At 45.0% G+C, this 27,290-nt stretch overlaps 1 protein-coding gene across 3 annotated transcripts in view; it reads left to right on the forward strand.

Moving 5' to 3' along the window:
* LOC144479192 (signal peptide, CUB and EGF-like domain-containing protein 3) overlaps positions 1–27,290 on the forward strand; it is a 399,824-nt gene that overhangs the window by 214,960 nt on the left and 157,574 nt on the right. The window contains exon 1 of one of the 3 annotated variants that reach the window (XM_078197829.1): positions 15,660–15,892. The exons of the other annotated variants lie outside the window; for them this stretch is intronic. The gene's annotated coding sequence lies outside the window, so the exon portion shown is untranslated. Of the gene's footprint in view, positions 1–15,659; positions 15,893–27,290 lie in introns of those variants that run through there. 3 annotated transcript variants of the gene reach the window in all.

A 27,290-nucleotide genomic window follows, 5' to 3' on the forward strand; every position in this document is an offset into this window, starting at 1 on the left:
AGCTTGTCGTATGAGGAATGGTTGAGGACTCTGGGTCTGTACTCGTTGGAGTTTAGGAGGATGGGGGAGAATCTTAATGAAACTTACAGGATACTGCGAGGCCTGGATAGAGTGGATGTGGAAAGGATGTTTCCACTAGTAGGAAAAACTAGAACCAGAGGGCACAACCTCAGGCTAAAGGGACGATCCTTTAAATTAGAGATGAGGAGGAATTTCTTCAGCCAGAGAGAGTGGTGAATCTGTGGAACTCTTTGCCGCAGAAGGCTGTGGAGGCCAGGTCATTGAGTGTCTTTTAAGACAGCGATAGATAGGTTCTTGATTAATAAAGGGATCAGGGGTTATGGGGAAAAGGCAGGAGAATGGGGATGAGAAAAATATCAGCCATGATTGAATGGCGGAGCAGACTCGATGGGCCGAGTGGCCTAATTCTGCTCCTATGTCTTATGGTCTTATGATAAGGTGGGTGAGATGCTCTTTCAGAGAGTCAGTGTTGTCTCTGACTTAATGGGCTGAATGGCCTCTTTCTGCACTGTAAGAATTCTATGAATATTATACTGGCATTCTTGTAAAATGTCCTGATGGAGTGAAGACAAAAAGCGTCTCTTTTTTCAGCAATAAATCAACCAATAGGTGATAAAATAATAAGAAGAGAGATTGAAAAATCTCTAAGAGGCGGTATGACACGCTTAAAACAATACAGCAAATCCTCCAGTAACTATCCACAAACATCTTGTGGTAAATTGTGCAACCCTTTGCAGATGGGCCTTTCCCAGTTTTCATTCCAATTGTGGACACAGCGGATGAAGAGAGGACCCACTTCCAAACCAACATGGATAGCATCACGCCGAACGTTCACGAGGTTCCCTGGAGGCAGATCGGTGAAACCTCTGCAGAAATGGCATGAATCATTCAATGTAGCCATTGGTGGCATTTCAGCAACAATTTGCCTTTAGATAAATGGTGGGAATTTCGCAGTCCTGCCTGTTACAGGACAGGAAATTCCCGCGCAAAGTCAAAGGACCTTCGGTTGGTTGGTCAGATTTTCTGTCCTGTTTACAGTGATTTCTGTGGCGGACAGGATTTTTCCAGGCACCTCACAGGAGTGTCATCAGTCAAAATTTGACACTGACCTTCACAAGGACTAGTGGTGGACAATAAGGGGTGCTTAAAAGGAGACGAGGGAATTGTTTCAAGTGCAGGGACAAATTTGAACCTTTCTGTATTGCTGGCCTCTCCGTGTCTTCTCTGTTCCTTTTGCAGGGTTCAGAAATCTATTTTTCCTTCACTTCTGTGTGCCATGTTTCAAGTTTAAGGGCAGTAGTCTTCTTCAGTGTCAGCTTCTGTGAGAGGTTTTATTGAACTGATCCTAATAGAACATAGAACAGTACAGCACAGAACAGGCCCTTCGGCCCACGATGTTGTGCCGAGCTTTATGTGAAACCAAGATCAAGCTATCCCACTCCCTATCATCCTGGTGTGCTCCATGTGCCTATCCAATAACCGCTTAAATGTTCCTAAAGTGTCTGACTCCACTATCACTGCAGGCAGTCCATTCCACACCCCAACCACTCTCTGCGTAAAGAACCTACCTCTGATATCCTTCCTATATCTCCCACCATGAACCCTATAGTTATGCCCCCTTGTAATAGCTCCATCCACCCATGGAAATAGTCTTTGAACGTTCACTCTATCTATCCCCTTCATCATTTTATAAACCTCTATTAAGTCTCCCCTCAGCCTCCTCCGCTCCAGAGAGAAAAGCCCTAGCTCCCTCAACCTTTCCTCATAAGACCTACCCTCCAAACCAGGCAGCATCCTGGTAAATCTCCTCTGCACTCTTTCCAGCGCTTCCACATCCTTCTCATAGTGAGGTGACCAGAACTGCACACAATATTCCAAATGTGGTCTCACCAAGGTCCTGTACAGTTGCAGCATAACCCCACGGCTCTTAAACTCCAACCCCCTGTTAATAAAAGCTAACGCACTATAGGCCTTCAGATGGCTAAGATGGCTTCCTCCACTGACAGCCTCGTGCCATCGCCACATGACTATGGAAAGCCAGAGGTGTAAATCATACTCTTTACATTCCAAAGCCCGACAGGGACTCCAGTGCTCTCGCCTCGGCAGCTGACAGCACAGCAGAATTCCGGGAGGTTTGTGGGGACTTTTATAGATAGGGAGGGGTGAGTCATGAAAGATTTTGAAACACAAGTATCCAGAGTTTAAATTGAAGATATTACTGGTTCAGTGAGTAAAGGGTGTGCTGGGTGAACTGGACAGAGTGTGGAATATGGGCAGCAGAATCCGGATGATTCTTTCCCAGGTTTTCTGCAATTTTCCACCCACGTTACAGCTGATGTTGCAGCTTTATAGAACCTTAGTTAGGCCGCACTTGGAATATAGTGTTCAATTCTGGTCGCCACACTACCAGAAGGATGTGGAGGCTTTGGAGAGGGTACAGAAAAGATTTACCGGGATGTTGCCTGGTATGGAGGGCATTAGCTATGAGGAGAGGTCGGAGAATCTTGGTTTGTTCTCACTGGAGCGACGGAGGTTGAGGGGAGACCTGATAGAACTCTACAAGATTATGAGAGGCATGGACAGAGTGGAGAGTCAGAAGCTTTTTCCCAGGGTGGAAGAGTCAATTACTAGGGGGCACAGGTTTAAGGTGCGAGGGGCAAGGTTTAAAGGAGATGTACGAGGCAGATTTTTTACAAGAGAGTAGTGGGTGCCTGGAACTCGTTGCCGGGGGAGGTAGTGGAAGCGGATACGGTAGTGACTTTTAAGGGGCCTCTTGACAAGTACATGAATAGGATGGGAATAGAGGGATATGGTCCCCGGAAGGGTAGGGGGTTTTAGTTAAGTCGGGCAGCATGGTCAGTGCAGGCTTGGAGGGCCGAAGGGCCTGTTCCTGTGCTGTAATTTTCTTTGTTCTTTGTTAATCAATCTAGCCATAATATTGAATTTGATACGTACAGAATACATTTCAATGGAAGTTAGGAGAAACGATAATGCACTTTTGTTACGATTGGAACATTTGACTGGCCATTGTCTGGGTGGGATTTTCCAGCCGCGCTCTCTCCCAAGACCAGAACATCCCCCCACCTGAGGTCAACGGAACTTTGCGTGATCCACCCCTGCCTGCTACGATTCCTGAGGCAGGTGGGACGGGAAAATTCTGCCCTCTATCTCTGAGTTTCTTCTGCTGGAGTTGGGCTGTCACAAGTTTAGATTCAAGTGCCGAGGCTTTTATGTAGTTCTCCTTAATTCTACTTTATTACACATTCATCAATCATTTCCCCAACTGACATTTACTCGCATGAGATATTCTGGCACTTGATCTCTGTTTAAGACTGAGCACTATGCAATAAATTACCAGTCCTTCACTCAGAAGCGTTCTGCCAAATAATCTGCATTTCCACAGATCCTTTGCCTGCACGGGACAGGGCGTTCGTTACAAGCTCTGCACCTGGTGGAAGGAAGCCTGAAGGGGCTTATCGCAAAGACGCGATCCACTTTGAAAGCCATAGTGGAAATAGCACACAAGCCTGACTGACATCAGAGCTTGTGAGGGTCAGGTCGCTGGCTTGTGTGTGTCTGTGGTAGTCCCCAAGCAGACTGATTACCATGGAAGCACCAATAATTAACATGGCCTCCTTGGGTGGGGGAATCTAAGAATGAGGAGAGAAAATCTTAAAATTGGAGATAGCTCGTGAATAAACATTAGGAATAAAAACAAAACCTGCTGAAAATGCAGCTCCTGAGGGGTTTTGACAGGGTGGATGTGGAGAGGATCTTTCCTCTTGGGGCAGCACGGTAGCACAGTGGTTAGCACTGCTGCCTCACAGCGCCAGGGACCCGGGTTCAACTCCGGCCCCGGGTCACTGTCTGTGTGGAGTTTGCACATTCTCCCCGTGTCTGCGTGGGTTTCCTCCGGGTGCTCCGGTTTCCTCACGCCGTCCAAAGATGTGCGGGTTAGGTTGATTGGCCATGCTAAATTGACCCTAGTGTCAGGAGTTTAGCAGGGTAAATATGGGGTTACGGGAATAGGGCCTGGATGGGATTGTGGTTGGTGTAGACTCGATGGGCCGAATGGCCTCCTTCTGCACTGTAGGGATTCTGTTCTAATCTAGAACCAGGGGTCACTGTTTAAAAATAAGGGATCGCCCATTTATACGATAATTTTGAATCTTTGGAAATCTCTTCCTGAAAAGATGGTGGAAGTGGAGTCCTTGAATATTTTTAAGCAGAGGTGGGTGGATTCTTGGTAGGCAAAGGGGTGATAGATTGTCGGGGTTAGACGGGATGCAGATCTGAGGTGACTTGAAGTGACAGATTTAAGAGCGGCATGATGGCACAGTGGTTAGCACTGCTGCCTCACAGCGCCAGGGACCCGGGTTCAATTCCAGTCCGGTTTGTGTGGAGTTTGCAAGTTCTCCCTTTATCTGCGTGGGTTTCCTTTGGGGGCTCCAGTTCCCTCTTACAGTCCAAAGATGTGCGGGTTAGATGATTGGCCATGCTAAATTGCCCCTTAGCGTCAGGAGGATTAGCAGGGTAAATAGGTGGCATTGTTGTTGGTGCAGGCTCAATGGATCGAATGGCCTCCTTCTGCACTGTAGGGATTCTATGATTCGATGATTCTATGACTATCAAATCAGCCATGATCTTACTAAATGGCGGAGCAGGTTTGAGGGGCTGAATGGCCTATTCCTGCTCCTTATTCGTATGTTTTGTATGCTAGAACTTTCTGTTTTGATAAAAGGTCATCTTGACCTGAAAGGTGAACTCCACGGATACTGCCGATCTGCTGAGCATTTCCAGCACTTTCTGTTTTTGTTTCGGACCCCTAGCATCCGCAGTATTTTGCTTTTGTATTGGTGTAAGATCAGGAAGGAGTTTGGGTAACACACAGAGTAGGAAAGTAATAGAAACCCAAGACCCTTTCCCCCAAAAGGCTGTCAACACTGGGCTGTCGAATGACGCTTTGAATTCCAAAGTCAATAGCTTTTTGTTAGGGAAGGGAATCGAGGGACATGGAGCTAAGGCGAGTAAATGCTGAGGTACACTTCTGACATGATCTGATTGAATGCTGGGGCAGGCTTGAGGGACCCAGTTGCCTACTCCTATTCCTACTTTTTACAAGGTACAGCTTTGTGTTTCTTGCCAGAGCATTGTTGCGCTCAAGAGAGTTTGCAGTCAGAATTTAGTTGAAAGCTGACTGTTGGATTCAGTTTCACAACGATATTGAATTTGATGTCTCCTAGATTGCGGACAGAGGCCGGCGCGCCCCCCTCGATTCTGGGGGCGGGTGAGGTTCGGAGAACGGCATTCTCAGTTGGCCTTGGGCGGGATGGTATGAAACTCGGGCAGACGTGCCGGTAAAATTCCACCCAGAGAGAGAGTTCTGAATCATTCCAACTCATCTTGATAAGTCGGACAACGATGTTACGTTTGGAGGGATGATTTACTCATGCACCACGTGTTAAAGGCAGCGGAATGGAAAGAGTCAAATTGTGAACTTCTCATTAATTAAAATATTTTTTTCCCTGCAACTATGCAAGACTTTGAAAAAAAGATTATGAGCAACTAGTTGGAAGCTCAAACAAGCCGTGTGGAAAATGCGCGTGTATTATACATACAGGTATGGTGGGGGGGGGGTTACTGTGTGTCTGTAGGTTGGTCAGCAGGAGAAGAATATCCATGCCCAGAATATTTTGTTTAAGACTTAAGTTTATTTATCTTTTGCACAGAGCAGCTTGGTTCAGTTGAGCATTCGTTTCCAGATTCCTGTCGAGAGACCTTGACAGAAGTAATGAGAGGGAGAAAATTACACAGCCATTGAAAGGTTCATATAAACTGCTGGCTAGCATTTGAAAGTGTATGGATTACGGTATTTGACACTCAACCATCCCGTTCAACATTTGATACAGGCTGTTGGCAAAAGCAATGAGGAGGAAGGTGAGGATGAACGTGCGACTGGCCTGAGAACTGAGCAGCTTGGTCTTGTACCCTTTTGCATTAAAGTGGCATCACGGTACCGTAACTCCTCCGCCATCTTGAAGAGGGCGACACATCCTGCTTTAGGCCCAATCACAACTGGACTGACACACGAGTGAGACAAAGGCTGCACACGCTAGTCACCTTATAGGCCCATCGTTCTGGACTAACACTAATGAAGAGGTACTGACCTGGAACTTGGCTAAAGAGGTTTCCCTTTATAAACATTGCAGGTTCTGCTTGACAGCTGCAGGGACTTTATTTTGCATTAACGGTATTTATTAAGCCAAGTAAGAAGTGGGCACAAATTAAAGAGAAGCGGGGATGTTCCGGTCCCGCCAGTGGTGACCCCATGCTGCAGGTTTCCCCGGCAACGGAGACGGCCAGCAATATGAAATCCCCTTGACAGCGACGGGACTGGAAGATCCCGCCACTGGCCAATGGCAGGTTGTCTCTGCCGCTGCCGGTGGGTGTGTGTGGAAAATCCCACCCCCACGTGTTGTCAAATTGTACAGTTTTCTGTGTGTGCCGCAGACTATGTTACTCCATGTAAATGTAAATGCCCAAAAGAGAGATTTTGGTTTATCTCAGCCATTCAGAGTCCTTTCCTGATCCACTTTAATGCCAGGCTATTTTTCAGTGGGTGTACAGCGAAAACATCTCCATCGCTGCAGAAATGAGGCCCCGAGTCATCCTACTGAGATATGGTGTGTGGCAGAATTGGTTGCTGGAACCATCCTACGGAGGTTTTGGAATAAGGAAAGGAATCCAATTCCGCAGAGACCAATGATTCACTGTGTAGGTGATATCTAGTGACCATCAAAAGTTATTTCCCTTAGTCTTCTGGGCGTCCATCAACCAACCTTCCTAAGCCCGGGCGGCACAGTGGTTAACACTGCTGCTTCACAGCACCAGGGACCCGGATTTGATTCCAGCGTTGGGTCACTGTCTGTGTTGAGTCCGCACGTTCTCCCCGTGTCTGCGTGGATTTCCTCCGGGTGCTCCGGTTTCCTCCCACAGTCCAAAATTGTGCAGGTTAGGTGGATTGGCCATGCTAAATTACTCCTTGGTGTCCATAGATATGAAGGTAAGGTGGATTCAGACTGGTAAATGCATGGGGTTATGGAGATAGGGTGGAGTCTGGGCCTGGGTATGATGCTCTCAGAGAGTTGATGGGCCAAATGGCCTCCTTCTGCACAGTAGGGATTCTATGGAAGCAAAGACCACTCTGGTAATTCCTTCTCCTGGCCAGTGTCTTATATCTCTGCAGTCTCTGTCTCTTTGACCAGAGGATGACCTCCCACCAGCATTGTGCCTGGTTTTGAACAGAAAATAGCCTTTTCTACAGCTGTTGTATCCTTGTCTCTCTCTCTCTCTCTCTGCCCATGGCCTCTGAGTCAGCAAGTCTGCAAAAAGCCAGGCCGGCTGTTTCTGCCTTTGGGTTCAGGTGTTAAATCCAGCACCTGGATGTCAATAGGACTTGGCCTGAACCTCCAGTTCCCATGGCAACCAAGTCACATCGGGCTATCACCAAGCAGAAGTAGTAGGAGGTCATGTGCTCCATTTAGCCTCACAATGTCTGGTGGTTATAAGATGAATTGTAATTAAACTGTGGTTAGGTCATATTGCCACCACCAGCACCTAATGACTCCCTGCATGGCCATACTAAATGGAGTGAAGGGAATGGTTAGAGTTTGTGTTAGTTGGGAATTAGGGATGCTTTGACAGTGAAGTACTGCAGTGCCAGTGAGTTGTGGAGATGCTTATTGCAAAATCTAAGGCGACCAGAGTTGGAACGTCCATAGCTGGCAACTGCACGGTGCAAGTAAGAGAGGGCTGTGAATCAAATCACAATCACACTTACACATGGGAAGAGGAAGCAGTAAATCAGCAAATCCTGATGTACAGCTCCATCTTGTAATGTATTAATGCCCAGATATATGGCCTGTTTCTCCATGGAGAGCGATGACTTGTGTGTGGAAGTAAATCTCGGAGTAATGTCAGACAGAATGGCTTAGAGCCAAGCGTGAATGCATCGCAGGTGAAAACTTAGAAAGCACCATAGTTTCACCCCACGTTGACCCCCAAGCTACCATTATTCAAACAGTTATATGGAACAGAAATCAGGAAGATGTTGTTTTGTGTGTGAGCTACCTTGCTACAGTTGATAGATATTAATCTTGAAGCTTTTTTGTTTGGCGATCCTGTTGGATGTATCTGGGATGGCACAGGGGCACAGTGGTTAGCACTGTTGCCTCACAGTGTGAGGGATCAGAGTTCGATTCCCGGCTTGGGTCATTCTCTGTGCTGAGTCTGCACATTCTCCCCGTGTCGGCGTGGGTTTCTTCCGGGTGCTCCAGTTTCCTCCCAGAGTCCAAAGATGGATTGGCCATGCTAAATTGCCCCTTAGTGTCAGGGGACTAGCTAGGGTAAATGCATGGGGTTATGGGGATAGGACCTGGGCGGGAGTGTGGTTGGTGCAGACTCAATGGGCCGAATAGCCTCCTTCTCCACTGTAGGATTTTATGATTCTAGTTTAGCTGATGTAAGTGTTTCATTATCATTATCATGCCTTTTGATGGTAATTTACCTAATTCTTAAATATTTGTAATGGATTGTCCAACATATTTTAAGCTGATTGGGAAGGGATTCTTGTGCAGTTACCTCTGGTTCATGTGGCGTGCAGTAGTTACCTGTGAATTGCCTCAGGTGGCCATGTCGGGAGGCTCAAGGTGCTGTAAGATGGAATGATGACAAAACAAATGCTTAATCCATTCTTGCGATGAGTCACTGGCAGTGCTGGGACTTTTTTCTCTGGAACGTAGGAGGCTGAGGGCTGATCTTATAGAGGTCTATAAAATAATGAGGGGCACAGATCAGCTAGATAGTCAAGATCTTTTCCCAAAGGTAGGGGAGTCTAAAACTAGAGGGCACAGGTTTAAGGTGAGAGGGGAGAGATACAAAAGGGTCCAGAGGGACAATTTTTTCATGATGTGGAGATGCTGGCGTTGGACTGGGGTGAACACAGTAAGAGTTTTAACAACACCAGGTTAAAGTCCAACAGGTTTATTTGGTAGCAAATGCCATTAGCTTTCGGAGCGCTGCTCCTTCGTCAGATAGAGTGGAAATGTGCTCTGAATCAGGGCACAGAGACACAAAATCAAGTTATAGAATACTGATTAGAATGCGAATCTCTACAACCAACCAAGTCTTAAAGATACAGACAATGTGAGTGGAAGGAGCATTAAGCACAGGTTAAAGAGATGTGTATTGTCTCCAGACAGGACAGCCAGTGAGATTCTGCAAGTCCAGGAGGCAAGCTGTGGGGGTTACTGATAGTGTGACATAAACCCAAGATCCCGGTTTAGTGTGCGGAACTTGGCTATCAGTTTCTGCTCAGCGACTCTGCGCTGTCGTGTGTCGTGAAGGCCGCCTTGGAGAACGCTTACTCGAAGATCAGAGGCTGAATGCCCGTGACCGCTGAAGTGCTTCCCAACAGGAAGAGAACAGTCTTGCCTGGTGATTGTCGAGCGGTTTTCATTCATCCGTTGTCGTAGCGTCTGCATGGTTTCCCCAATGTACCATGCCTCGGGACATCCTTTCCTGCAGCGTATCAGGTAGACAACGTTGGCCGAGTTGCAAGAGTAGGTACCGTGTACCTGGTAGATGGTGTTCTCATGTGAGATGATGGCATCCGTGTCGATGATCCGGCACGTCTTGCAGAGGTTGCTGTGGCAGGGTTGTGTGGTGTCGTGGTCACTGTTCTCCTGAAGGCTGTGTAGTGTGCTGCGGACGATGGTCTGTTTGAGGTTGTGCGGTTGTTTGAAGGCAAGAAGTGGGGGTGTGGGGATGGCCTTGGCGAGATGTTCGTCTTCATCAATGACATGTTGAAGGCTCCGGAGGAGATGCCGTAGCTTCTCCGCTCCGGGGAAGTACTGGACGATGAAGGGTACTCTGTCCACTGTGTCCCGTGTTTGTCTTCTGAGGAGGTCGGTGCGGTTTTCGCTGTGGCGCGTCGGAACTGTCGATCGATGAGTCGAGCGCCATATCCTGTTCTATGGCTTCTTTAACGTGTTTAGGGTGGAAGTGAAAGCTCCACTTCTCCAGCAGTCAGACTTACTGGGATTCGGAGACTCCATGAAGCAAAGTGGCTGTCACAGCTTGTAATTTATCTGATTAGACACAGCGGCCCAATTTGACTGGGGTGGGTTTTGTGAGCAGGAGATCTCAGAGGTCTGGGTTTGCCCGACGCCATGCAATTTTAACATCAAATTTTGAGGGTTTTTTAAAAATCCAGCAGTTTCCCCACCTGGAAGCCGGGCTGGTTGACAGGCTTTGGGTGGAGGTGGGAATGCTCTGGAGGAATCCTGGAGCAGGTAAGAAGCCGAGAGTTATTGGAAGAGTGTTGCGGTGAGTTGGTGGGGGGCGGGGTGGGGGGGGCGGGAGGGGGGTGTAGATTGTTGCAGTGAGGTGGGGGATGCAGGGGGGTGGTAAGGGGGGAGATTGTTGATGTCAGTGTGGTGGAATGGATCATTTTTCCACTTTTAATTTACTGAATCGAGTGCTGTTGGGTTGGCGGTAACTAAGCCAGCTGAAGGTTAATGCCTCCCCTTCTTTGCCCCAACAGTGTTTCTTCCCCTCAGAAAAAAAACATAATTGTTGAACTAGTGATGTATTTTTCTCCCCTCTCTGTACTGGATCTCTTTGTGACCTATCTGAATGAGGCTGTCACAACTCAGAAAACTATTTAAAGTTTGTGCGGCGGACTTACATTGACGAGGAACTCAGCTGAGACTGGCAGAGTGGAACAGACATCCATCCCATCAGTTCTGCTGAGCTATTAATGCAAAGCCTGTTTATGGATGGCTGCCTCTCTGTGTGAGGAAGTCATAGAATACATGGAATCCTACAGTGCAGAAGGAGGCCATTCGGCCCATCGAGTCTGCACCGACTACAATCCCACCCAGGCCCTATCCCCATAACCCCATGAATTTACCCTAGCTAGTCCCTCTGACACTAAGGGGCACTTTAGCATGGCCAATCCACCTAACCTGCACATCTTTGTGGGAGGAAACCGGAACACCCGGAGGAAACCCATGCAGACACGGGGAGGATGTGCAAACTTTACACAGAGAGTGACCCGAGGCTGGAATCGAACCCGGGTCCCTGGTGCTGTGAAGCAGCAGTGCTAACCACTGTGCCACTGTGCCACCCCGGTGCTTTCCCAGGAACACAGCGGAGATGAGTACGCTTGTGTGTAAACTTATATTCTCCTGTTCTATGGTACACGGACTGAGGCTGCCACCTTCTCACCCTGGACTAACGTTCTTTGATGTGCGTTGCCTCTGTTGTGTTTTATACGGAAATGACTGGAATCTCTGGTTCGCCTCCCTGTGACTCCACATTTGATCCATCACAGGATTTCTTATGTTCTGGTTAAATTCAGAGCACGTTGATATTGTTTTGTGTTTCTTAGCAACAGAACTACTTAGTTTATTAAAAGAAAAGTTCTTGCCCAATTAGACATGGGACATTAATACCATTAACTGTAAATCTTGCATACGATTGTATCTGGAAATCATTGTTTAAAGGGACAACACCCCTTTTTCCTAAGCTATTCAGGCCCTATTCAAAATAAGCACAGCGATAATCAACTCTACATACTTCTCAGTAAGTTCAGTCAGCACTTTTGAATGAAGTCACAAATAATTGCTTCACTGCTGGTGTGTGCGTGTGTACACAATCTCTTATTGGAATAGAATAGAAAATAGACTTGCTGTCGGCTGAGAGGAGTGAACATCTGAATGTACCAAACTAGCCCGCAATGTAAAAACAGATTTCAAGAGTTTTAACAAGTATGTAAAAAGTAGGAGAGTAGCTAAAATAAGCATTGGTCCCTCAGAGCAGAGACAGGAGAAGTTATTGCGAGGAATTACAAAATGGCAGAGATGGGCTGGGAATAGAGGGATATGGTTCCCAGAAGGGGAGGGGGTTTTAGTTCAGTTGGGCAACATGGTCAGTGCAGGCTTGGAGGGTTGAAGGGCCTATTCCTGTGCAGTAATTTTCCTTGTTCTTTGTTGAGCAAATGTGTTGTGTCAGTCTTCACAGTAGAAAACACAAATTACATACTAGAAATTGGGGGTAACCAAGGGACTAAAAAGAGTCAGGAATTTAAAGTAATTATGGGACTAAATTCTCTCAAATCTCCAAGATCTGATGGCCTATGCTCTAAGGTTGTAAAAGAGGTACCTGCAGAGATAACATTTTGACCGGTTATGGATTTGCATAATTCCCTAGATTCTAGAATGAAACCTGCAAACTGGAAACAAGCATTTGTAATGTTACAGTTCAAAAACAGAGGGAGAGAGAAACAGAGGGAGAGAGTTAGCCTGGCACCAGTTGTCAGGAAATTGCTGGAGTAATATGAAAGGAGAATTAACAATGCACTTAGAAAATCATAGTATGATCGGAAAGAGTCAAAATGATTTTACAAAAGGAAAATTTTGCTTGGCGAAGTTATTAAAGTTTTTGACGGTTGGGGGTAGATAAATGTAAGCCAGTTGATGGAGTGCACTTGGATTTCAGGAAGGCATTCAATAAGCTGCCACACAAAAGATTAACACACAAGATGAGGGCTCATGGGATTGGGGGTAACATGTTCGCATGAATGGAGAATTAGTGAACAGGCAGGGGGCAGAGAGTAGGAATATTTGGAGCCTTTTCAAGTTGGTACAGTTTGAGAATCTGTACTGAGCCATCTGCTATATCAGTGACTTAGACAAATGGACTGAGAGTAATGACAATACAAAGTGAGGTAGAAAAGAGGCTGCAAAGAGGTTTCAGACAGGTTAAATGACTAGGCACCAAGTTGGCAATGGGAGTGTAATGTGAGCAGGTGTGGAGGATAAGGTTATTCATATTAAAAAAGCAGATTTTTAAAAAAAATGTAAAACATCGAAATGTTGATATTCAGATAGACTTGAGTGAATTTGTACAATGAATATAGAAAGTTAGCCCACAGGTAGAGGAAGTAACTAGAAATTCAAATGGCATGTTAGCTTTAGTGCAAGGAGATTAGAGTACAAGAATGATTATTCGCTGCGATTGTATAGACCACAGCTGGAGTACAGTGCACTATTTTGATCTCCATGTTTAATGAAGAATATGCTTGCCCTGGAGGTGATACAGCAAAGATTTATTTGATTGGTTCCTCAGATCAAGGGGTTGTTCTCTGAAGAGAGGCTCAGTAATTTGGGCCTCTACTCTCTGGAGTTTAGAAGAACGAGCGGTGATCTCAATAAAACATAGAGATTTCTCCAAGGGCTTGACAGGGTAGACAGGGAGAGGTTGCCCTTAGCTACAGAATCTAAAACATGTGGCCAATGGGGACTGAGATTAGGAAAAATTTATTCCCTCAGAGTCTTAAGAATTGTCTCACCAGAAGGATTATGGGGCTCTATCGCTGATTTACAGCGTGATAAGTAGATTTTGGTCACTCTTGTAATCAAAGGAGAGTCGAGTGGTTGGAAAAGTGAAGTTAAAGAAAGAAAGACTTGCATTCATGTTGTCCTTTCTCAACCTCCTGAAGTCACAAAGTGTTTTATAGCCAGTGATGTAATTTTGAAGTGTAGTAGGAAATACAGCAGCCAATTTGCACACAGAAATGAGAGAATTACCAGATAATCTGACTGTTTGACAGACAAATATTGGCCAGGACAAAGAGAGAGATCCCCTGCTCTTTTTTGAAAGAGTGCCATGGGATCTTTAGCATCCACCTGGTCCTCAGTTTAACATCTCATTCGAAGGATGGCACCTCCAACAGTGCAGCCCTCCAAGCACTGGACTCTCAATCTTGACCTTTCTGCTCAAAGCAACGACTTGAGACTTAAGCCCAGAATCATGTGACTCGGAGACTAGCATGCTACCAACTAAGCCAGAGCTCGTACAGAAGGTCAGCCATGATTGGAATAAATGGTGGAGTAGGCTTGTGGGGCCAAATGGTCAACTAACTCCTGCTCCTATTTCTTATGCACTAACATACTATTTAAACTACTTATTGTTTCTTATTGACAGACGAGTTTTTTTGTGGGGGTGGGTTGGGTTCGGAATGTATTTTCACCAATGTTAAGACATGGGAGACACTGGGTTGCATCAGAATCTACTGCCCTTCCCATAGGGTGAGGGATAGGCGAGCTGAGAGTCTGATCATGTGTATCTGGTGGGAGAAATTGGATTGAATTGTCATTGCTGTTTTAATTCAATAGATTGCCATTTTCCTAACCTAGACCATCAATATCACAGAGAAATGGAATCTAGTTTTCAAAATACAATCAACGCTTTTATTTAGTCATTCCTGGAAAGTGGGCGTTGCTGCCCATCCCTAATTGTTCTTGAACTGAGTGGCTTCTGTCGGACATTTTAAGAGTCCACCACATTGCTGTGGCCCTGGAGTTACATATAGGCCCGAGCAGGCAAGGACAGCAGATTAAGGGACGTGAGTGAACCATATGGGTTTTGACAACAATTGACAAATTTTTCATGGTCATCAGTAGACTTCCAATCCCAGATTGTTATTGAATTCAAATTCCACCATCTGCCGTGGTGGGATTCGAACTCAGGTCCACAGAACATTACCCCAGGTCTCTGTAATACTCAACAACACCATTACACCACAACCTCCCCCTCTTTCTGAACAATTCTGAACAAAGAGATCTAGGGGTACATGTTCATAACTCCTTGAAAGTGGAGTCACAGATGGACAGAGTGGTGAAGAAGGCATTCAGCATGCTTGGTTTCATCGGTCAGAACATTGAATACAGGAGTTGGGACGCCTTGTTGAAGTTGTACAAGACATTGGTAAGGCCACACTTGGAATACTGTGTACAGTTCTGGTCACCCAATTAGAGAAAGGATATCATTAAACTAGAAAGAGTGCAGAAATGATTTACTAGGATGCTACCAGGACTTGATGGTTTGAGTTATAAGGAGAGGCTGGAAAGACTGGGACTTTTTTCCCTGGAGCGTAGGAGGCTGAGGCGATCTTATAGAGGTCTATAAAATAATGAGGGGCACAGATCAGCTAGATAGTCAAGATCTTTTCCCAAAGGTAGGGGAGTCTAAAACTAGAGGTTTAAGGTGAGAGGGGAGAGACTTCAGGTTTAAGGTGAGAGGGGAGAAATCCAAAAGGGTCCAGAGGGGCAATTTTTTCACACAGAGGGTGGTGAGTGTCTGGAACGAGCTGCCAGAGGTAGTAGTAGAGGCTGGTACAATTTTGTCTTTTAAAAAACGTTTAGACAGCTACATGGGTGAGACGGGTATAGAGGGATATGGGCCAAATGTGGGCAATTGGGACTTAGAAAAAAAGGGCGGCATGCACAAGTTGGGCCGAAGGGCCTGTAAACCTTTATGACTCTAATTGACACTTAACACCGTTGACAAAACACTTGGTGATGGTGATCAGATTCCCAGCAATCAGCACATCCCAACATGACACGCCATGAATCAGATTGCGTCTTAATGAGGCACCAAAAATCAGACCAGGGCAACAAATGTAGGAAATAAAACTGTGGCTCGAGCTTGAGGACTGGACTCCGTGGGCTTTGCTCAGTTCACCACATGATCCATTCTCTTTTCATGCCCCTCGATGTTCTTATTTACGACGGGGTAGACGATAGTTGGTCTGTGGAAGGAGCAGACTCGATTGGCCAGGGAATCTTTCCTTCCTCTTGAGTTTCTTAAGTTGCCGTGTTCTGAGGCAGCCTTTTTAATCCCCCCAGTTTATTACCAGAACGTTCAGCGTTTTTCAAATTGATTGCTGCTCTGTTGAACATTTAGGACCTTTATGGAAATAGTTTGACAGCGAGCCAGGAGTGGAGGTACAGACATTAACCCCCAGGTCAGATCAGCAATCCTGTTGTTTTAATTCTGAGTTCATTCAGCTCCCGTGCACTGTGTCTGGCTCAATTTTTCCTCTACCTAATTCTTGTGGTAATCTTAACAATGCTTCTCTTAAATTGGGGGGGGGGGGGGGGGGGGGGGGGGAGGGTGTAATATCTCAAAAACAAGATGGACAGAGGAGGGGAAAAAAAGGATGTTAAAGTTAATCATCTTTGTAACTGGCTTTTAAAAAGGGGTCCTGATCGGCGAACCCGCTGTTTAAAAGCCTGTTATTTTACTGGATTTTGTGAGGTCATTAAAAGGTGAAAGATTTTAACTTCTACATGGCAGCTCCAAGCCATGGAGGTTACACACTTTTCTCTAACCTAAAAACTTTTCCACCCTTAGATAAATATTTATCTTGAGATTTTCCTTCTCCGTCGCTTTTCAGTAGGTCTGTTTAAAAAGTTACCCAAAAATGAACTCAAGCAACTTTTCCTTTCTCTGTTTTCTAGCATGCTTTAAACAAATCCAAAGGAACAGGGATGCAGAAATTCTAAAAGACATGTGCCCGTGATATAATTTATTTTTAGATAAACTCTAAAGTTGCTGTGTAATCACTCGATGGTGTATCCTGCTCCTTTAAAGGGATTGGATACCAAGGTTGTAGAAAGTGCCTCTAATTTTGTTTCAATTTCCCTTTTCTTAAAGTTGCTTTTTTAAGAAAGAAATCTGACATTGGATGTGGGTTTTATAAAATAAGCAACAATTTGTATAATGCCATTAAGGTGGGAAAGTGCTGCTTCCCAGTCGGGGTGTCATCCTCTGCACACCTGCCCTGTCCAGCCATTTTCTTTCTTTCTTCCTTCCAATATTCTTTCTCCCCTGACACTCAGAGCCACTGTCTACTTGTTCATCAATGTTCCGGCTGTTTTCCTGAGTCTTACCCAAATGATGTGGAGATGCCGGCGTTGGACTGGGGTAAACACAGTAAGAAGTCTCACAACACCAGGTTAAAGTCCAACAGGTTTATTTGGTAGCAAAAACCACTAGCTTTCGGGGCGCTGCTCCTTCAGTGCTGCTGACTTACCTGATGAAGGAGCAGCGCTCCGAAAGCTTGTGGCTTTTGCTACAAAATAAACCTGTTGGACTTTAACCTGGTGTTGTGAGACTTCTTACTGTGTCTTACCCAAATGGCCATTTATCATCTGATTTTTTTGACTTGATTTCGTATTGTCACATGTATTAACATACAGTGAAAATTATTGTTTCTTGCGCGCTATACAGGCAAAGCATACCGTTCATAGAGAAGGAAAGGATAGAGTGCAGAATGTAGTGTTACAGTCATAGCTAGGGTGTAGAGAAAGATCAACTTAATGCAAGGTAAGTCCATTCAAAAGTCTGACAGCAGCAGGGAAGAAGTTGTTCTTGAATCGATTGGTACGTGACCTCAGACTTTTGTATCTTTTTCCCGACGGAAGAAGGTGGAAGAGAGAGTGTCCGGGGTGCTTGGGATCCTTAATTATGCTGGCTGCTTTGCACATTCTCTCCGTGTCTGCGTGGGTTTCCTCCGGGTGTTCCAGTTTCCTCCCACAGTCCAGAGATAGGTAGATTAGCCATGGTAAATGTACGGGGTTACGGCGATAGAGTGAGCCTGGGTGGGATGCTCTTTTGGAGAGTCAGTGCAGACTTCATGGACCCAATAGTCTCCTTCTCTATTTTCTATATTAAAAAATGATCTTCTATGCAGTAAAAATGTCCATTGTACCCTGCAGAATAAATACAGGACTGTTAATGTTGCCTTATAACTTAAGTTGAATATTTTTTTGTCATATTAATTATGACATTACTCATCACAAAACAGTAAAATCATCAGTTCTAATGAAAGGTCACAGAGCTGAAACATTAACGTTTCTCTCTCCACAGGTGCTGCCCAACCTGCTGAGTATTTCCAACATTTTCTGTTTTTTATTACTCTGATGTTGGATTCCAGATTGAACGATCTGGAATTATTTCATCTGCATCTTTTCCTCAGCAGAATCTTTTCCAGACACAGTGTTTTCTTCTACCATGCTTGATGCGCGATATAACTCACGAGGCTATAGGTACTCGGGGAAATAAAGGCTTTTATTGACTACAACAATAGAGCTACCATATATAATACACGATCCCAGACTAAAGGGTCCCAGACAGAGCAGTGACCTTTATACCTCTCCCAGGAGGCGGAGCCCGACTGGGATGTACCATAAGAACTATATTACAGGTAGAACAGCCCAACCCTAACCCCAACAGTAACATATATACAGACTCATAGTACTGGCCAGACCCTGGCTCAGCACTACCTGGTGGGAACCAACAATGGTTCACCACAAGGCTCACCAAACTCCTACCACACTGCAGATGGTTCCTGATGCATGTCTCTCCATTTGATGGTTTACAAATTAATTCTGAAGGTGTTGTAAAGATTCAATGATAAATCTACCGTTTAAAAGAACGATCTGGATGTGTTGCACCAATCCTGTTGTGAAATGATGTATTTTGTACAATTTTAACCCTTTTGGTGACAATGATAAAGAAAATAGGTCAGTGCAATTTATTGAGAAGTATTCATTGCACCTTTCTCTGAGGGGTGAAGGATGTTAGTCTGAGGAATAGGAATGATCATCTATTGTTTCTTCCGATTACCATCATCACATTCAACAGCCAGACATAAGCAGTGTCAGGTACCAAGTACAACTCTTCTACTCAGTAACAACAAATAACACCAAAGTCCTCAGAAAAGCATCACCACCTTCACAAAAATGCTTGTGGACACCAATTTGTGATAAGTTATTAGCATCATGGAATCACACATAAGAGTGGCAATTCTGCTTTGTTTTTGTCCAAACTACTAACCTAAGATATATTCAAATCCTGGTGTCTCCAATAAAGGATAGTGGATGGAATGTTGTCATTTTTTTGGCAAACTCTTACCTTCATAGAATCATAGAATCCCGACAGTGCAGAAGGAGGCCATTCGGCCCATCGAGTCTGCACTGACAACAATCCCACCCAGGCCCTATCCCCATCACCCCACATATTTACCCCACTAATCCCTCTAACCTACGCATCCCAGGACACTAAGGGGTAATTTAGCACGGCCAATCCTCCAGACCCATACATCTTTGGACTGTGGGAGGAAACCGGAGCACCCGGAGGAAACCCACCAATCTTGGGTGGGAAAAGCAGGGGGTAGCCTGTCGGCAGTGTTGGCAGGTTTCCCCACCGTACTTTTGAACCGATGGGCAAAAAAAAGTAAGGGGCAGGTCCCACAACAGAACGCAGGTGAGCATCACCAAGCAACTTAGGTTTTTGAAAGGTAAAGAATATAAATTGTAATACTGCCTTCACCACCCCACCCCACCATGGAATTCCCCCCCCCTCCCCCCACACAGAAACGGAACCCACCCCTCACAGAACACCACCCCTAAGCATTGCCCATGCAGTGCCCCCTAGCACTACCCTCTGGCACTGTCCAGGCATGATCCTCTTCCCCCACTTTTATCTTAGGGCCTGGACAGCGTAGATAGAGAGAAACTGTTCCTATTGGAAGAATGGTCGAGAAACGGAGGTCACGGATTTCCGGAAGAATCAAAGGCAACTTGAGAAAATACATTTTCCTTCTGTGGTGATTGTCCCTTTAAGGATCCATCGGCAGAATAAATGTCACATCACCTGGGGAACCAACCAAAGAGCAGGGTGGGGAATCACCCTGGGGAGTTTGAGTTCCTGTTCCAGAACTTTCTTGGGAGCTGACTGGCAGCAACGATGCTGCAAGCCTGTGTATTATAGTAAATAAACGTTGCAGTTGTTACTTACTGAACCGGTGAACCTGAGTTTTGCAGCATTTTCCATTTCTGTCCAGACCCTTCCCGATTTTGGATACCTCTATCAAGTCTCCTCTCAGCCTTCTCTTTTCACAGTTCCGTCCCTGGAACCATACTCATGTGATGGAGACGAGGAGAAACATTTTTCTCTCCGATAGTCGTTAGCCTGTGTAATGGTCTTTTCCACGGAGCAGGGTCATTGAATCTGATTGATCTTTGCCAGAGACGGGAGTCTAGGGTTATGGAGGTGCGAGACAGGGAAGTGGAGTTGAGACAGCAACCAGATGGCGGGGCAGGCTTGAAGGGGCAAATTGCGTACTCTTGCTCCTAAGTTTTTAAAGATTTTTAAAGTTTATTTATTAGTCGCAAGTAAGGCTTACATTAACACTGCAATGAAGTTACTGTGAAATTCCCCTAGTCGCCACACTCCGACGTCTGTTCGGGTCAATGCACCTAACCTAAGTCCTAGCACCTCAATCCTATTGTAATGACTTCAATCAGGCCATTACGTTTGACCTTTTACAACATGAACTCCCTGATTAAGGAGTCAATTGATGGGCAAATCAGGGAGTCTTTTCCTTGTATTTATCTGGGAGTGTCGGTTCCCCTGGCACTCCCGAAGGTAGACCGCTGACTGATAGCGCTCTGTGTACTGCTGTTGCAATAGTGAATAAAGAGATTTTTGTGAAGGGACTTCTGCCTCCGCAGACTTATTACACATACGTTGTAAATATTTTCTGAATCCTCTCTAAAACCTGAACGCTCCTCCGACAATGCAGTGCCGAGAATTGCCCACAATAACCCCAGTTCAGCCCCAGTCCAGGGGTTTACGAAGATCCATCATCGTAACTGATCATGTTCTTGCTCTTTAGGCTTCACTGACATCAGAAGCAGACAGACTACTTCTTGCCTGGACATCTGGAATTGTGTTTTATCATTCCCCATTTCCACACGTGTTTCAGCCAATGATTTACAAAGGAGTATTTATGTAAGAATAGTCTGTCTTTTACTTGATAAAATAAGTCCTTTCATCTCCTTTGAAGCAAACGCAATTGTGTAAACATTCTAACATGACCTCAGTGAAAGTTCCAATGGGTTTCCTCCATTTGATGTCCAGCACAGCTTTGAAACTGGCGTTAGCGACCAGGGCAAAGTCTGAAATATTCAATGGCTTCTAGTGAGTAGGAGGCCTGTTATACACGGTTTTCCTCCACATTGCCCATTTTATGCCATCGCTGATTGTTACAATTGTCTCCATTGTCTACACCAGGGAAGGCTGATTCCCCTCGGCTGTATTGTGTATGTGTTTTGTTGTCTCCAGCTATCTTTGCCACTGAAGCTGTTGTTGATTAATTGTGCAGACCGATTACTGTGAGTTTGGGTGTGCAGGATAACAAAACATCACAATAAACAATACATCATTTATTGGGGTGGCACAGTGGTTAATATAGAATACCTACAATACAGAAAGAGGCCATTCGGCCCATCGAGTCTGCACCGACCACAATCCCACCCAGGCCCTACTCCCATATCCCTGCATATTTAACCACTAATCCCTCTAACCTATGCATCTCAGGACACTAAGGGCAATTTTTATCATGGCCAATCAACCTAACCCGCACATCTTTGGACTGTGGGAGGAAACCGGAGCACCCGGAGGAAACCCACGCAGACACGAGGAGAATGTGCAAACTCCACACAGACAGTGACCCGAACCGGGAATCGAACCCAGGTCCCTGGAGCTGTGAAGCAGCAGTGCTAACCACTGTGCTACCGTGCCGCCCTGCTAACCCAGGTTAGCACTGCTGCCTCACAGCGCCAGGGACCCAGTTGGGTCACTGTCTGTGCGGAGTCTACACGTTCTCCCCATGTCTGCGTGGGTTTCCTCCGGGTGCTCTGTTTTCCTCCCACAGTCCAAAGATGTGTTGGTTAGCTGCATTGGCCGTGCTAAATTTTCCCTCAGTGTAGCCGAACAGGTGCCGGAGTGTGGCGAATAGGGGATTTTCACAGTAACTTCATTGCAATGTTAATGTAAACCTACTTGTGACCCTAATCAATAAACTTAAAAAAAAAACTTATCTTGCTGAGTAAGTGAGGGTGAATTCTGTGAGGTGAGCTGGGACCTTGAATAAAACCCATAACTGGCTGCAATGGGAATGAGGATTGTGTGGAGGGAACCACTGTCAATTTGAATGATTTGTTGGCCTGTATATTGTAGTCTGATAATATATTTGGTTGGTAGAGCAGTGTACAGTCTGGTATCCCCCCGTTCTGATCATTGCTCCGACTGATGAGTAGACACACACCTGTTTTCAGTTTACTGGCACAGTTGCTTGAACGTTCTGTTTCGAATTACTTGAAACTGACTCCCTTAATAACTGCTACAAAGACTTGGAAACATTCTGCTTTTTTGAATTAGTTTTATTACTGGAGCACACTGCAGGTAGCATCAATCACGATTTTAAAAAACGGCTTCCTGTGTTGTGACATCCTGTCTTATGAAACATTCCACTACTTTTCAGTTGTGTGTCACAAGGAGAGTAGATTTCTTGTAATGGAGTCAGTTTGGCAACAACTCAGCATTATCAGAAACTGCAGAGGAAACGGCGTGGGGGGGTCTGAGGTGTCACAAAATTAAAGGGCAAGACTTTGCTGCTTGCCAGCAAAACATTGAACTGGGTGACATTCGATTCTGTGCTGCCATAGCACCTCTTTAACTTTGATTAGAGGTTCACCTGATTGTTAGCCAATGTTCCAGGCTGAAATTGTCAGAATATCCAAGGAACGAGTGTCACAAACCCTTCGCAATATTTATCCGTATTCATATCCTCTCTCACTGGCCAGGTTAAGAATGCACCACGAACCATCCCAAACTGTACCCTCCATCTCACCCCAAACCTACATACGTTGAATTACATTCTTCAAATGTATTTGTTCACGAGGTGTGGGCGTCGCTGGCTGACCAGCATTTATTGCCCATCCCTAATTGCTCATGAGGAGGCGATGGTGAGCTGCCTTCTTGAACCGCGGCGCTTAATGTGGTTGGTACTGTTAGGGAGGGAGTTGCAGGATTTTAACCCAGCGACATTGAAGAAAGGGTGATATATTTCCAAGTCAGGATGGTGAGTGGCCTATGGGGGAAATTGACGGGGTGGTGTTCTCATGCATTGGCTACTCTTTATTTGATTTGATTTGATTTATTATTGTCACAAGTTGGGATACAGTGAAAGGCTTTGTCTCTTGCATGCTACACAGACAAAATATACCATTCATAGAGTATATAGGGGAGAAGGAAAGGATAGGGTGCAGGATATGGTGTTGCAGTTACAGGTAGTGTGAAGAGAAAGATCAGCTTAATGGACCCATTCAAAACTGTGGATGGCAGCAGGGAAGAAGCTGTCCTTGAGTCGGTTGGTACGTGTTCTCAGAATTTTGAATCTTTATTCCGACAGAAGACGTTGGAAGAGAGAATGTCCAGGGTCCATCTAGGTGGGTTTGGAAGCTGCTGTTAAAGGAGCCTTGCAGTGCATCTTGTAGATGAGACAAACTGCTGTCACTGTGTGTCAGCGGTGGAGGGAATGAATGTTTAAGGTGGGGATGGGGGGGGCTGCTTTGTCCTGGTCTGCTGAACCACAGATTACATTTTATAGCAAATCGGTTTTACTCTCAATTGATTCTGTGGTGGTTTTTCTGCACTGATAGAATGCAGTGATCTTACAGTGGAAGTGGGAATGACCAAACTGTTGGATGCAGTCTATTTACTATGTGCTGTATTGTGGTGAACCATTGTTGGTTCCCACCAGGTAGTGCTGAGCCATGGTCTGGCCAGTACTATGAGTCTGTATATATGTTACTGTTGGGGTTAGGGTTGGGCTGTTCTACCTGTTAATATAGTCCTTATGGTACACCCCAGTCGGCTCCGCCTCCTGGGAGAGGTATAAAGGTCACTGCTCTGCCTGGTGACCCTTTAGTCTGGGATCGTATACTGCATATGGTAGCTCTGTTATTGTTGGCAATAAAAGCCTTTATTTACCGAGTACATCACGCCTCTCGTGTGTTATATCGCGCATCACTGTATATTGTAAAGAGCTTAATGAAGGTACCAGCGAAGCTCAGTCTTTAATAGATGCCCCTGTGCTTACACTAGCAAAGTGGACCAGAAGATAACAGCTGGAATATAATGTAGAGAGGGGTGAAGTTATCCATTTGGTTAGAAAAATACAAAAGCAGAATATTTTTTAAATGTTGGTATTCAGAGGGCCCTGGATGTCCTTGTACACAAATCACAACATGCAGCAAACAATGAGGACAGCAAGCGATACGTTAGCTTTCATTAGAAAGGAATTGGAGTATAAGAGGAAAGAATTGGTATTGCAATTATAAAGGAACATTTTGAAATCACACCTGGAGTACAGTGTACAGTTTCTTACTTACAAAAGGGTACACTTGCCTTGAAACATAGCGAAGCTTTACTGGACTGCTTTTTGGGATGAGGCGATGGTGCTATAATGGGAGATTGAGTCGATTAGGTATGTATTCCTGAGAGGAATGAGAGACAATATCATCAAAAATATAAAGCTCTCAAGGGACTTGTGATTGGCTTCCTATCCACCCTGTCCATACCCCTCATAATCTTATACACCTCAACCATGTCCCCCCTCAGCCTTCTCTGTTCTAAAGAATACAATCCAAGCCTATCCAGTCTCTCCCTATAGCTCAAATGCTCTATCCCAGGCAACATCCTTGTGCATCTCCCCTGCACCCCAGTTAGTACTATCACATCCTTCAACACTTCAATCACAATTTCAACACTCAATTACTCTGAGATGTGCTTGAGACTGGAAAGGCCAGATTTACTATCCATCCTTAGTTGCTCCAACACGATGGTTACATAGAAAACTAGAAGCAGGAGGAGGCCATTCGGCCCTTCGAGCCTGCTCCGCCATTCATTTTGGTCATGGCTGATCATCGAATTCAATATCCTGATTCCACCCTTCCCCCCATATCCCTTGATCCCTCTGGCCCAAGAGCTATATCTAATTTCTTCTTGAAATCAGACAATGTTTTGGCCTCAACTACTTTCTGTGGGAGTGAATTCCACACATTCACCACCCTCTGGGTGAAGAAATATCTCATCACTTCAGTTCTAAAAGGTTTACCCCCTTATCCTCAAACTATGACCCCTAGTTACGGACTTACTTCGTGAGCCGTTACGGTCCATGTGTGCGATGGTGCTCACATCAGGTTGGTGGATTGGGAATTACCAAGATGTTGACCTAGCGACCCATGAAAGAATAGCAATAACTTTCTTAATCAGTATAGTGTGTGAATTGAAGGGGAATGGTTGAGAGGTCTGAGAGATTGAAAGATGTAGGATTCTTTTGATGGGTCAGTCATTATGTTCCAGAATGACATTGTAAAATTCAATCTCCTGTATCCATGTAATATAGAGTATAGCAGGTTAACAAACTTAATCAGCAGCAGGGGAACAAAATGCCTGTTTCTTTTCCTTCCTAAGTGCATCCATCTTGAATCAATGAGCTCTATACTATAATAACTGAGGCACCAGGTATTTTTTTTTCCACCATCTGTTTCCAAAAAAGACATTAAAACCAAACAAGCTGAAATAATTTGTGAGATGAATCACTTAATCCAATAGCACAGAACTCTGTGAAAAGTTAAGAACAACATACAAACATCCACCTTCCCCCCGGCACAAAATATATTGGAAGCGAGAATCTACCAAAAGCAACTCTTTAACTATAAATAAAAAACACAAACCAAAAAACATTCTGAAAGCGTCTTTTATCTAAATCAATGTGTAAAGATTTCATCACCCCATCACTGCAGGAAAACGCAGCATAATCCAGGACCCCACGCACCCCAGACTCTTCCATCTTATCCCTTCAGGAAAAAGATACAAAAGTCTGAGGACACGTACCAACCGACTCAAGAACAGCTTCTTCCCTGCTGCTGTCAGACTTTTGAATGGTCCTTTCATATATTAAGTTGATCTTTCTCTACACCCTATCTATAACTGCAACTATATTCTGCACCCTCTCCTTTCTTTCTCCCCTATGTATTTGATTTGATTTGATTTATTATTGTCACGTGTATTAACATACAGTGAAAAGTATTGTTTCTTATGCGCTATACAGACAAAGCATACCGTTCATAGAGAAGGAAACAAGAGAGTGCAGAATGTAGTGTTACAGTCATAGCTAGGGTGTAGAGAAAGATCAACTTAATGTAAGGTAAGTCCATTCAAAAGTCTGACAGCAGCAGGGAAGAAACTTCTTGAGTCGGTTGGTATGTGGTACGTTAGTACGTATGTACTCTATGAATGGTATGTTTGACTGTATAGCACGCAAGAAATGATACTTTTCACTGTCTAACAATACATGTGACAATAATAAATCAAATCAAAAAACAGAAATGTTAAAGTGGAATTATAGAAAGCTGGTGTTAACTGAGATGATTTGGTGTTGTTTTCATATGAATCTGGGCGTCTCTACAATGGAAGAGTGGGGACAGTGCAGTGTACTGGACTGCTGGGCCCTAACTGCACCACTTCTCCTAGATTGGTCTGTCTTACAAATATCCCATGTGCTCCTGGACAGGATACTTTCGGAATTGGGAGATGCTAACAGGAACTGTATGAATTTGGCCTAACTCTAGAATGTGGAGAACACCAGAAAACACTTAAAGCTTTACACTCACTCTGAGCCTGGCTTGGGAGAGAAAGCAGGCTTGTTGTAAAACAAAATACAAGATTATTGAGATGTAATTCCACCCCACCATGTACAGATTATTGCCTAAACATTTATGTTTTAACTTTTTATTAAAAGATAAGAACCAGTTGGGGGTAAATTTAGCTACGAAAACCAGGAGGTTGAGGTTGGAGTGGATGTTAATTTTGTTTTAATGTTGTGTCACCATGCTGGGTGGCACAGTGGTTAGTGCAGCTGCCTCACTGTGCCAGGGTTATGAGTTTCTGCATACCTGTGGATGCATTATACTCAGCCAAACAGGTCAGGAAGATCCAAGATTGTTAAATTGTGCAAGATTAGCTGAGATAGCATTGGGAAAGGAACAATTGACTCAATCTCCCCTGGTGTAGGGAGGGGTTTCTACTCCTGATTCACAGTCCAAACATACGCAGGTTAGGTGAACTGGCCATGCTGGACTGCTGCTTAACATCCAGAGGTGTGTAGTTTATCATAGATAGAAATCATAGAAACCCTACAGTGCAGAAGGAGGCCATTCGGCCCATCGAGCCTGCACCGACCACAATCCCACCCAGGCCCTACCCCCACATATTTACCCACTAATCCCTCTAATCTACGCATCCCAGGACTCTAAGGGGCAATTTTTAACCTGGCCAATCAACCTAACCCGCACATCTTTGGTGGATTAACCATGGTAAATGTGTGGGGTTACAGAATCATAGAATTCCTACAGTACAGAAGGAGGCCATTCAGCCCATTGAGCTTGCATCGACAACAATGCCACTCAGGCCCCATCCCTGTAATCCTCTGTCATTAAGGGGCA

This window comes from Mustelus asterias, chromosome 25, assembly GCF_964213995.1.
Source record: "Mustelus asterias chromosome 25, sMusAst1.hap1.1, whole genome shotgun sequence".
NCBI classification, from domain to species: Eukaryota; Metazoa; Chordata; class Chondrichthyes; order Carcharhiniformes; family Triakidae; genus Mustelus; species Mustelus asterias.